This window comes from Ranitomeya imitator, chromosome 4 (genome assembly GCF_032444005.1).
Source record: "Ranitomeya imitator isolate aRanImi1 chromosome 4, aRanImi1.pri, whole genome shotgun sequence".
NCBI lineage: Eukaryota > Metazoa > Chordata > Amphibia > Anura > Dendrobatidae > Ranitomeya > Ranitomeya imitator.
Genome location: NC_091285.1, coordinates 66503779 through 66514929, shown reverse-complemented (window position 1 = coordinate 66514929; position 11151 = coordinate 66503779). Strand labels below are relative to the sequence as shown.

The window sequence follows — 11151 nt, the reverse complement described above, 5'->3', positions numbered from 1 at the left end:
TACGCCATTTGTCAGTGGCTAAGTTCATTCTCTATGCCACTGAGTTCATGTGCATACATACATATATTTCTCTTTTTCTATATTTTTTTTATTGATCTCTGATGTCAAAGTTTTTTCCTATTTCATTAAATGGCTTATATGGTACTGTGAATAGGTAGACTAGTATATGTGCACACATGTCACATGTGCAGTGTTTACATATACTGTATATATATATATATATATACATATACATATATATATATATATTCATATATATATGAATATATATATATATATATATATATTGTGAGGTGCCAAGGGGAGAAGTACTAGAAAACAGATATGTTTCTCCCCGTTTCATTTCATATGTATCACGGTATTGATTGTGAAGCTGTTTATTTCTCTGTAATCCGGTCCTGGTTTCTTTAGTGATCAGCCTGAAAGCTCTGGTGCTTCCCTTCCATACATTCAATCCAGCTTTTGCTTCAGCTGATATAATCAAGGAACTGCTGGGATCTCAGTCTCTCATCTGCTGGTCTGGGAAGCTGACACAGTAAGGTTGCACAAACTTCTTTCTTGTTGTGTAGGTTTATTTTGTAGTTAGTATCTTGTTGTTAGTTAGTGGCCAGACGGCCTTAGACATTTTATTTCATGTTTGGCACGTGTAACATTGTACGGCAAATGTGTACAATAAATACACCTGACACATACCTGTGTGGAACTCGCTAGCCTGCTATTGTTCGTTGTGACTCCATAGCCACCTGCTTGGGCCAAAGCAGAGATCCCTGATGAGCTATATTCCCACAAATGGTTTTGAGAATGCGGGCATACTGGCTGTTGGACTGTGACTGCAGATAAAGTGCTCTGTGTATGTCCTGGCTGAAAGCTCATGTGCTTTTGAAGAGCCAAGAGTCCAGTGATATGGAGGAACTAGTGAAACAGTTATTGCAGGCAAATGTGCAACAACAGCAGACCAATACTTACTTCCAGCAAGCCCTGGACCATCAAAACCAGATTCAGCAAGAGCAGTTGAATGCAATAAAGCAGGCTTTGATTCGGCAGCCCCGAGATGAGAGGGATCATGCACAAAGTGTTGCTGGTGCACGGAAAGCCGTACAAAAAACCCTGCTTAACCCCTCTGTGACCTTAGACGTACTATCCTGTCGAGGTGCCCTGGGCTTATCTGACCCTGGACGGGATAGTACGTCATAGCCGATCGGCCGCGCTCACGGGGGGAGCGCGGCCGATCGCGGCCGGGTGTCAGCTGCTTATCGCAGCTGACATCCGGCACTATGTGCCAGGAGCGGTCACGGACCGCCCCCCGGCACATTAACCCCTGGCACACCGCGATCAAAGATGATCGCGATGTGCCGGCGGTGCAGGGAAGCACCGCGCAGGGAGGGGGCTCCCTGCGGGCTTCCCTGAGCCCCCCGCAGCAACGCGATGTGATCGCGTTGCTGCGAGGGTCTCCTCACCTCCCTCCCTGCTCGAGCCCCGGATCCAAGATGGCCGCGGATCCGGGTCCTGCAGGGAGGGAGGTGGCTTCACAGAGCCTGCTTAGAGCAGGCACTGTGAAGGCTGCAGCGCTGCATGTCAGATCAGTGATCTGACAGAGTGCTGTGCAAACTGTCAGATCACTGATCTGTGATGTCCCCCCCTGGGACAAAGTAAAAAAGTAAAAAAAAAATTTTCCAAATGTGTAAAAAAAAATAAATAAAAAAATTCCAAAATAATGAAAAAAAAAAAAAAATATTATTCCCATAAATACATTTCTTCATCTAAATAAAAAAAAAAAACCAATAAAAGTACACATATTTAGTATCGCCGCGTCCGTAACGACCCGACCTATAAAACTGTCCCACTAGTTAACCCCTTCAGTAAACACCGTAAGAAAAAAAAAAAAAAACGAGGCAAAAAACAACGCTTTATTATCATACCGCCGAACAAAAAGTGGAATAACACGCGATCAAAAGGACAGATATAAATAACCATGGTACCGCTGAAAGCGTCATATTGTCCCGCAAAAAAAGAGCCGCCATACAGCATCATCAGCAAAAAAATAAAAAAGTTATAGTCCTGAGAATAAAGCGATGCAAAAATAATTATTTTTTCTGTAAAATAGTTTTTATCGTATAAAAGCACCAAACCATAAAAAAATGATATAAATGAGGTATCGCTGTAATCGTACTGACCCGAAGAATAAAACTGATTTATCAATTTTACCAAACGCGGAACGGTATAAACGCCTCCCCCAATAGAAATTCATGAATAGCTGGCTTTTGGTCATTCTTCCTCACAAAAATCGGAATAAAAAGCGATAAAAAAATGTCACGTGCCCAAAAATGTTTTCAATAAAAACGTCAACTCGTCCCGCAAAAAACAAGACCTCACATGACTCTGTGGACCAAAATATGGAAAAATTATAGCTCTCAAAATGTGGTATTGCAAAAAATATTTTTTGCAATAAAAAGGGTCTTTCAGTGTGTGACGGCTGCCAATCATAAAAATCCGCTAAAAAACTCGCTATAAAAGTAAATCAAACCCCCCTTCATCACCCCCTTAGTTAGGGAAAAATAAAAAAAAATGTATTTATTTCCATTTTCCCATTAGGGCTAGGGTTAGGGCTAGAGCTAGGGTTAGGGCTAGGGTTAGGGCTAGGGTTAGGGCTAGGGTTAGGGCTAGGGTTAGGGCTAGGGTTAGGGTTAGGGTTAGGGCTAGGGTTAGGGCTAGGGTTAGGGCTAGGGTTAGGGTTAGGGTTGGGGCTACAGTTAGGGTTGGGGCTAAAGTTAGGGTTAGGGTTTAGATTACATTTACAGTTGGGAATAGGGTTGGGATTAGGGTTAGGGGTGTGTCAGGGTTAGAGGTGTGGTTAGGGTTACCGTTGGAATTAGGGTTAGGGGTGTGTTTAGATTAGGGTTTCAGTTATAATTGGGGGGTTTCCACTGTTTCGGCACATCAGGGGCTCTCCAAACACGACATGGCGTCCGATCTCAATTCCAGCCAATTCTGCGTTGAAAAAGTAAAACAGTGCTCCTTCCCTTCCGAGCTCTCCTGTGTGCCCAAACAGGGGTTTACCCCAACATATGGGGTATCAGCGTACTCAGGACAAATTGGACAACAACTTTTGTGGACCAATTTCTCCTGTTACCCTTGGGAAAATACAAAACTGGGGGCTAAAAAATAATTTTTGTGGGAAAACAAAAAGATTTTTTATTTTCACGGCTCTGCGTTATAAACTGTAGTGAAACACTTGGGGGTTCAAAGTTCTCACAACACATCTAGATAAGTTCATTGAGGGGTCTAGTTTCCAATATGGGGTCACTTGTGGGGGGTTTCTACTGTTTAGGTACATTAGGGGCTCTGCAAACGCAATGTGACGCCTGCAGACCAATCCATCTAAGTCTGCATTCCAAATGATGCTCCTTCCCTTCCGAGCCCTCCCATGCGCCCAAACGGTGGTTCCCCCCCACATATCGGGTATCAGCGTACTCAGGACAAATTGGACAACAACATTTAGGGTCCAATTTCTCCTGCTAACCTTGGAAAAATACAAAACTGGGGGCTAAAATATTATTTTTGTGGAAAAAAAAATATTTTTTATTTGCATGGCTCTGCGTTATAAACTGTAGTGAAATACTTGGGGGTTCAAAGCTCTCACAACACATCAAGATGAGTTCCTTAGGGGGTCTACTTTCCAAAATGGTGTCACTTGTGGGGGGTTTCTACTGTTTAGGTACATTAGGGGCTCTGCAAACGCAATGTGACGCCTGCAGACCATTCCATCTAAGTCTGCATTCCAAATGGCGCTCCTTCCCTTCCGAACCCTCCCATGCGCCCAAACGGTGGTTCCCCCCCACATATGGGGTATCAGCGTACTCAGGACAAATTGGACAACAACTTTTGGGGTCCAATTTCTCCTGTTACCCTAGGGAAAATACAAAACTGGGGGCTAAAAAATAATTTTTGTGGGAAAAAAATTTTGTTTTATTTTTATGGCTCTGCATTATAAACTTCTGTGAAGCCCTTGGTGGGTCAAAGTGCTCACCACACATCCAGATAAGTTCCTTAGGGGGTCTACTTTCCAAAATGGTGTCACTTGTGGGGGGTTTCAATGTTTAGGCACATCAGTGGCTCTCCAAACGCAACATGGCGTCCCATCTCAATTCCTGTCAATTTTGCATTGAAAAGTCAAATGGCGCTCCTTCCCTTCCGAGCTCTCCCATGCGCCCAAACAGTGGTTTACTGCCACATATGGGGTATCAGCGTACTCGGGACAAATTGGACAACAACTTTTGAGGTCCAATTTCTTCTCTTACCCTTGGAAAAATAAAAAATTGGGGGCAAAAATATAATTTTTGTGAAAAAATATGATTTTTTATTTTTACGGTTCTGCATTATAAACTTCTGTGAAGCACTTGGTGGGTCAAAGTGCTCACCACACCTCTAGATAAGTTCCTTAGGGGGTCTACTTTCCAAAATGGTGTCACTTGTGGGGGGTTTCAATGTTTAGGCACATCAGTGGCTCTCCAAACGCAACATGGCGTCCCATCTCAATTTCTGTCAATTTTGCATTGAAAAGTCAAACTGCGCTCCTTCCCTTCCGAGCTCTCCCATGCGCCCAAACAGTGGTTTACAGCCACATATGGGGTATCAGCGTACTCAGGACAAATTGGACAACAACTTTTGAGGTCCAATTTCTTCTCTTACCCTTGGAAAAATAAAAAATTGGGGGCAAAAATATAATTTTTGTGAAAAAATATGATTTTTTATTTTTACGGTTCTGCATTATAAACTTCTGTGAAGCACTTGGTGGGTCAAAGTGCTCACCACACATCCAGATAAGTTCCTTAGGGGGTCTACTTTCCAAAATGGTGTCACTTGTGGGGGGTTTCAATGTTTAGGCACATCAGTGGCTCTCCAAACGCAACATGGCGTCCCATCTCAATTCCTGTCAATTTTGCATTGAAAAGTCAAATAGCGCTCCTTCCCTTCCGAGCTCTCCCATGCGCCCAAACAGTGGTTTACTGCCACATATGGGGTATCAGCGTACTCAGGACAAATTGGACAACAACTTTTTGGGTCCAATTTCTCCTGTTACCCTTGGTAAAATAAAACAAATTGGAGCTGAAGTAAATTTTTTGTGTAAAAAAGTTAAATGTTCATTTTTATTTAAACATTCCAAAAATTCCTATTAAACACCTGAAGGGTTAATAAACTTCTTGAATGTGGTTTTGAGCACCTTGAGGGGTGCAGTTTTTAGAATGGTGTCACACTTGGGCATTTTCTATCATATAGACCCCTCAAAATGACTTCAAATGAGACGTGGTCCCTAAAAAAAAATGGTGTTGTAAAAATGAGAAATTGCTGGTCAACTTTTAACCCTTATAACTCCCTAACAAAAAAAAAAATTGGTTCCAAAATTATGCTGATGTAAAGGAGACATGTGGGAAATGTTACTTATTAAGTATTTTGTGTGACATATCTCTGTGATTTAATTGCATAAAAATTCAAAGTTTGAAAATTGCGAAATTTTCAAAATTTTCGCCAAATTTCCGTTTTTTTCACAAATAAACGCAGGTACTATCAAAGAAATTTTACCACTATCATGAAGTACAATATGTCACGAGAAAACAATGTCAGAATCACCAGGATCCGTTGAAGCGTTTCGGAGTTATAACCTCATAAAGGGACAGTGGTCAGAATTGTAAAAATTGGCCTGGTCATTAACGTGCAAACCACCCTTGGGGGTAAAGGGGTTAAAATGACTGCTGACGATGATGTAGAAGCGTATCTCACCGTATTTGAACGTATTGCAGAACGTGAGCATTTACCGGTGGACACGTGGGCTGAAGTGGTTGCGCCATTTCTGAGTGGAGATCCACAAAAGGCCTATTACGATTTAAGTGGAGTGGATGCTATGGACTATACCAAATTAAAAAGCGAAATCCTGGCAAGGCTGGGAGTAAACACATATGTACGAGCACAGAGGGTACATTTATGGACTTTTGTGGAAGATCAGCCAGCCCGCTCACAAATGCATGATCTTATCCATCTAGTAAAAAAATGGCTGCAACCAGAGATTTTGACATCTGCAGAGATGGTGGAACGTGTTGTTCTAGACAAGTACCTGCGGTCCTTGCCCCCTAAGTTACAGAGGTGGGTTGGACAAGGTGACCCATATACAGCCGACCAGTTGGTGAATATGGTCGAACGCTACAATGCTTCCGAAAGCCTACTCCAAGGGACGTTATCACCTCGCTGGGCTCCCAAGAAATCGCCAGAAAATACTGCGAGACCTACTTCATCTTCAAAAGAAGAGAACGTTGCAATAAAGGGTAGCAGACCCACAAAGAACTATGGAGGCGGTACAGTCTCGCAGCAATTCAGCAGACCCTATCAGGCGTCTCCGGCGAGGAAGCAAGGACCTATACAATGTTGGCGATGTCGCGGGCTTGGCCATGTAGCAGCTAACTGCCCAATGACTACAGAGCCAATGGACTGTAACGCTATGAGATGCCTTTCGTTATATGTACAGTCAGTCTGTGTTGCAGAGGTCCTCACAGGAAATGAACGACACGTGTGTTGCCTCGAGGTCGACGGCCATAGTGTGAATGCCGTCTTGGATTCCGGCAGTCAAGTAACTCTGGTACATGCCAGTTTGGTGGACCCTAGAGCCCTAACGAACTCAACCCTGGGCATTAGTTGCATCCATGGCGATATAAAAAACTACCCCACTGCCTGGGTCACCCTTGCCACGCCAGTAGGAACCAAAAGACATCAAGCGGCAGTCCTAAAGTCTATGGGACATGATTTAATATTGGGGAGAGACTTTCCCTTATTTTGGGACTTGTGGAACCTTAAAAATGGCATGAGCACTCTAGTTGAGGAGGGTGCCGTGGGGCTAACCCCTGAGCTATTGCAGCAAGAGGGGGGGGAGTCCATCTCAGAGGTAACTCCAGAATCTGTAGACTCACCTCTGGCTGTATATGCAGGCGACGCAAGTGAACTAGAGGAGGCTATAGAAATGCCAGGTCTTGAGGTGGCCCGTGGTAAGTTCGGGACCGCTCAACACCAGGACCCTACTCTGGCAAGGGCATGGGAAAATGTAAAGGTCTCTGAGGGAAGACCATTGTACCCAGGGGCTCAAAATGAGTTCCCACACCTAGCTGTGCAACAGGGTATGCTGTATCATATAGACAAAGTGCGGGTGGTGGCGGTAGAGCAACTAGTAGTGCCCAAGTCCTTTCGCCAGGTAGTTTTGGAACTGGCACATAAACATCCCTTGGGGGGACACCTGGCCGGAGAAAAAACAAAACACCGTATTCTGCAGCGTTTCTTTTGGCCGGGTCTAGGGGGGGACGTGACCCGGTATTGTCAGTCCTGTCCTACGTGTCAATTGACCACACCTATATCACATTTTAGAAGCCCCCTTGTGCCCTTACCAATAATAGAGGTGCCCTTCGAGAGGATAGCAATGGATATAGTGGGTCCATTAGTTAAATCTGCCAGGGGACATCAGTACATTTTGGTAGTACTAGATTATGCCACTCGTTACCCTGAAGCAGTGCCTCTGCGGAATGCCAATGCGAAAGCAATTTCAAAGGAGCTTGTTAATATGTTTTCTCGCACCGGCATTCCGAAAGAAAGACTAACAGATCAGGGAACCCCCTTTATGTCTCGAATACTTAAGGACTTGTGTAAGCTACTAAAAATCTCCCACTTGCGTACTTCAGTATATCACCCTCAGACTGACGGGTTGGTGGAGCGATTTAATAAAACCCTGAAGGGAATGTTGAAAAGGGTGGTAGATAAGGACGGGAGGGATTGGGATGCTCTCCTACCATATCTCCTGTTCGCTATACGGGAAGTACCCCAATCCTCCACAGGCTTTTCGCCTTTTGAGTTAGTTTACGGGCGATGTCCTAGAGGCCTGTTAGATATTGCTAAAGAGACTTGGGAACAAGAGGTGACTCCTTATCGCAGTGTAATTGAACACGTAATGCTTATGCAAGATAGAATTGAGGCGGTCATGCCAATAGTTAAAGAATGTTTAGAACGTGCGCAACAGGCCCAAAGCACGGTATATAACCGAGCGGCTAAAACACGAGTCTTTCAACCCGGAGACAGGGTGTTAGTATTAGTACCCACTGTAGAAAATAAATTTCTTGCGAAGTGGCAGGGCCCATACGAGGTGTTGGAGAGAATAGGTGAAGTGAATTATAAGATATATCAACCAGACAAGAGGAAAACCGAACAAATCTACCACATAAACTTGCTTAAGGCCTGGCGGGATAGGGAGAGTCTAATGACAAAAGCCACCCTTAATGATGGACCTCGTAGGGCACCCCCATCTGTGGTAAATGACTCCCAGGTAGCATTGCCAGAGGTGGGTATTGCAGAGACACTATCCGAAAGTCAGAAACGAGAGACTAAGGAATTTATACAGAAAAACGCAGAGGTTTTTTCAGAGCTTCCTGGTCGTACTCACTTAATTAAACACGACATTGTTACTGATCCACAGGTCCGTGTACGACTAAAACCATATCGAATTCCGGAGGCTCGGAGACAAGCCATTGCCCAGGAAGTCGAGAAAATGTTAGAACTTGGAGTCATTGAAGAGTCCCGGAGTGATTGGGCTAGCCCAATCGTGCTAGTGCCCAAACCCGATGGGACTATTAGGTTTTGTAATGATTTTCGGAAATTAAATGAGGTATCAAAATTCGATGCCTACCCGATGCCGAGAGTTGATGAACTTATAGAGAGACTGGGTTCGGCCAGGTACATATCTACTATCGACTTAACAAAAGGTTATTGGCAGATTCCCCTCACGGATTCAGCCAAAGAGAAAACGGCCTTTGTAACGCCCCAGGGACTGTTCCAGTACCGTGATATGCCATTTGGGTTGCATGGTGCTGCAGCCACCTTCCAACGTCTAATAGATATTGTCCTTAAACCCCACGTCCGGTATGCGTCCGCATACTTGGACGATATCATTGTCTTTAGTGATGACTGGGACACACATTTGTCAAAAGTACAAGCCGTCTTAGACTCGATAAAAACTGCTGGGTTAACTGCCAATCCTAAGAAATGTACCTTGGGATTGGAAGAGGCTAGCTATCTGGGATATAGCATAGGGCGAGGAGTCGTAAAGCCACAGACCAATAAAGTGGACGCTATTCAGAATTGGCCACGACCGGTAAACAAAAAACAGGTCGGAGCCTTTTTAGGGATCGTTGGCTATTATAGGCGCTTCATTAAAAATTTTGCCACCATCGCGGCCCCTCTCACAGAGCTTACCAAGGGCTCAAAATCTATCACAATAAAGTGGAACGCAGAAGCAGAGAAGGCCTTTCAGTATTTGAAAACGGTCCTCTGTGACCAACCAGTGTTGGTTGCCCCTGACTTTAAACGGGAGTTTATTGTCCAAACGGACGCCTCTGGTGTCGGCCTCGGTGCAGTGTTGTCACAGGAAGTGAATGGCGAGGAACACCCAGTAAGCTATCTGAGTAGGAAGCTTACCAGGGCAGAAAAGAATTATAGGGTGGTTGAGCGCAAAGCCCTGGCTGTGAAATGGGCCCTATTCATCTTACGCTATTATTTACTAGGTCGCCAATTTAGGCTAGTAACGGACCATTCACCCCTAACATGGATGTCCCGCGCAAAAGAGGGCAATGCGAGGGTGACACGCTGGTTCTTGGCATTACAACCTTTTAACTTTTCCGTTGAGCACAGGGCAGGCGCAGCGCACGGGAATGCAGATGCGTTATCCAGAACACACTGCTTAGTGACTCATCGTGTCCGACCCTACAGGCTCGAACAAAGGAAGGGGGTATGTGAGGTGCCAAGGGGAGAAGTACTAGAAAACAGATATGTTTCTCCCCGTTTCATTTCATATGTATCACGGTATTGATTGTGAAGCTGTTTATTTCTCTGTAATCCAGTCCTGGTTTCTTTAGTGATCAGCCTGAAAGCTCTGGTGCTTCCCTTCCACATACGATCCAGCTTTTGCTTCAGCTGATATAATCAAGGAACTGCTGGGATCTCAGTCTCTCATCTGCTGGTCTGGGAGCTGACACAGTAAGGTTGCACAAACTTCTTTCTTGTTGTATAGGTTTATTTTGTAGTTAGTATCTTGTTGTTAGTTAGTGGCCAGACGGCCTTAGACATTTTATTTCATGTTTGGCACGTGTAACATTGTACGGCAAATGTGTACAATAAATACACCTGACACATACCTGTGTGGAACTCGCTAGCCTGCTATTGTTCGTTGTGACTCCATAGCCACCTGCTTGGGCCAAAGCAGAGATCCCTGATGAGCTATATTCCCACAATATATATATATATACTAGATGGTGGCCCGATTCTAACGCATCGGGTATTCTAGAATATGCATGTCCTCGTAGTATATTGCCCAGCCATGTAGTATATTGCCCAGCGACGTAGTATATTGCCTAGTGACGTAGTATACAGCACAGAGCCACGTAGTATATTGCACAGCCCACGTAGTATATTGCCCAGTCACGTACTACAGGTCCTTCTCAAAAAATTAGCATATAGTGTTAAATTTCATTATTTACCATAATGTAATGATTACAATTAAACTTTCATATATTATAGATTCATTATCCACCAACTGAAATTTGTCAGGTCTTTTATTGTTTTAATACTGATGATTTTGGCATACAACTCCTGATAACCCAAAAAACCTGTCTCAATAAATTAGCATATCAAGAAAAGGTTCTCTAAACGACCTATTACCCTAATCTTCTGAATCAACTAATTAACTCTAAACACATGCAAAAGATACCTGAGGCTTTTATAAACTCCCTGCCTGGTTCATTACTCAAAACCCCCATCATGGGTAAGACTAGCGACCTGACAGACCTCAAGCAAGAGGGTAAGACCCAGAAAGAAATTTCTCAACAAATAGGCTGTTCCCAGAGTGCTGTATCAAGGCACCTCAATGGTAAGTCTGTTGGAAGGAAACAATGTGGCAGAAAACGCTGTACAACGAGAAGAGGAGACCGGACCATGAGGAAGATTGTGGAGAAGGACCGATTCCAGACCTTGGGGAACCTGAGGAAGCAGTGGACTGAGTCTGGTGTGGAAACATCCAGAGCCACCGTGCACAGGCGTGTGCAGGAAATGGGCTACAGGTGCCGCATTCCC

At 44.3% G+C, this 11151-nt stretch overlaps 1 protein-coding gene across 1 annotated transcript in view; it reads left to right on the top strand.

Moving 5' to 3' along the window:
* Nucleotides 1-455: 455 nt before the first annotated feature.
* Nucleotides 456-11151, top strand: part of LOC138675500 (F-box/LRR-repeat protein 21-like) — a 93373-nt gene continuing 82677 nt past the window's right edge. Inside the window, exon 1 of the mRNA XM_069763800.1 lies at nucleotides 456-535. The gene's annotated coding sequence lies outside the window, so the exon portion shown is untranslated. The remainder of the gene's footprint in view (nucleotides 536-11151) is intronic.